This window comes from Silene latifolia, chromosome 8 (genome assembly GCF_048544455.1).
Source record: "Silene latifolia isolate original U9 population chromosome 8, ASM4854445v1, whole genome shotgun sequence".
Lineage (NCBI taxonomy): Eukaryota > Viridiplantae > Streptophyta > Magnoliopsida > Caryophyllales > Caryophyllaceae > Silene > Silene latifolia.
The window spans coordinates 67,955,731-67,957,605 of record NC_133533.1 but is presented as its reverse complement, the minus strand read 5'-3'; the positions used below and the strand labels follow the sequence as shown (position 1 = coordinate 67,957,605).

General features: G+C 43.8%; 1 non-coding gene across 1 annotated transcript; it reads left to right on the top strand.

The window, feature by feature from the left end:
• Positions 1-682: 682 nt before the first annotated feature.
• On the top strand, positions 683-789 carry LOC141598030 (small nucleolar RNA R71). Its single transcript, XR_012523233.1, has one exon. It is a non-coding gene; the product is annotated as a small nucleolar RNA R71 (small nucleolar RNA).
• The last annotated feature ends 1,086 nt before the right edge of the window (positions 790-1,875 follow it).

Here is a 1,875-nt window from a genome sequence, read left to right as displayed (position 1 = left end):
GGTATTCTTGCTAGCCAATTGAGCAATTTGGCTCTCTAGTAGTTTCATTCCGGCCTCTCTAGCTTGGGACTCCTTTTGCAACATATTCTTCAACTCAGCAAACTCGGAATTTTGGGTTTGTTGCTGCTGCTGTGGGATATACAGAGGCTTTTGATATTGTTGTTGCTTATGAGGGGGCACATAAGTCTGCTGCTGCTGCTGCTGTGGAGATTGAGTCGGATTCAGGACATCCTGGCTACTCCACCTCAGGTTTGGGTGGATATTCGGCTCATAGTACGTGTTTGTCTGCCGATAATGTTGAAAGGCAGCACAAGACTCAAAGGGACTAGGACAATTTTCTGATACAAATCCCTCAGCTCCACATCTTTTGCAGACGAAAGGACCGTCTGACACAGCATTTACATGGTAAATCCCTCCTTTTGAAGCTCCTCCCAACTCGTACTTGTCAAACCTTGCCGTGAGAGCTTCTAGTGCAGCTACAGAAGAAGATTCAGCAGCTCTCCTCTGATTGCCTCTCGAATTCCCATATTCAGCTTTATGGGTGGCTAAGTCATCAATGATCTTCCACCCCTTAGTCTCTCCCATATTCTCAGCAAATCGGCCATTGGCTGCAGCATCCAAAATAGCCCTCTGATCGTCATACAGCCCGTTTTAGAACTGATTGCAAAGACTCCATTTTTCGAACCCATGGTGCGGAATGGTTCGCACCAGCTTCTTGAAACGGACCCATGCTTCATGAAAGTTCTCATCCGGCCCTTGTTTAAAGCTCGTGATCTGAGCTCTAATGGCATTAGTCTTCGAGGCAAAGAAGTATTTTTTGTAAAATGCCAGGGCTAAGGAATTCCAATCGGTGATCCCATGAGCGGCTCGGTCCAGATCTCTGTACCACTCCCTTGCAGCATCGCGGAGTGAGAATATAAACATGGTCTCCTTTATCTGGTCCTGGGTCACACCGGTAGGTGGGGGTATAGAGTAGTAGTAATTGATAAATATCTCCATATGCTTGGCTGCATCTTCATTTGCAGCTCCCCCGAACTGGTTCATCTCAACTAAGTTGATATAGGAAGGCTTCAGTTCGAATTTCCTATCAGCTCCAGGTAATTCGAACCCCTTGTAAAGATTTTCAGCTGTCGGCTCAGAATGACTAGCTATAGTTGCTTCTTCAGCCATGACTGGAATTTCTGGAGAAGTGACTGTCTCAGCTAAAGAAGTAGAAGCAGGAGATGTAGGTGGATCTTCTTCGAACAGAGCGTTCTCGTAGTAGCTTGACAGAGTACTCAGCTCTTCCTCTGTCGGCAACACCCTTGATGATCGTCTCAACTCGCGCAAGGATTTCTCAATCTCAGGATTGAACGGTACTAGTTCATCACCCTGTGACCTGCGCATAAGAAGAAACTACAAAAAGAATATAAGAAAAGTTTAAGGAACGGATGTCCCTTAAACTAGGAAAGACTAAATAAAAACAACTAAAAATTAGAACAATTGCCTCCCCGGCAACGGCGCCAAAATTTGATACCCGTCGTTGTGAGTACCAAAAATAAATTTATAATTCCTATTAAAACTAACCTAGGCTAGTGGTAACAGGGTCGAACCACAAGGAGGCGAATATAATTAATAATTGTCTAAATTTAGTCTAAGGTAACGAATGTGGGGGTTGAATTGATTTTGACTATAGCTAACAGCAATAAAAATTAAACTAAAGAAATATATTAAATCAAATATAAAGAAAGGGTACTAGGATGGTCGGTTCACTATAGTTTCGGCGGCAGCAAACTAAGTCGGTCTAAATCAAACACATGAGGCGGGAAAACAAGAGGTCCTCTCGGTCCACTCTTAACAGATAGCATCTTTCGATCTCGCTATAAGTCCCTAATA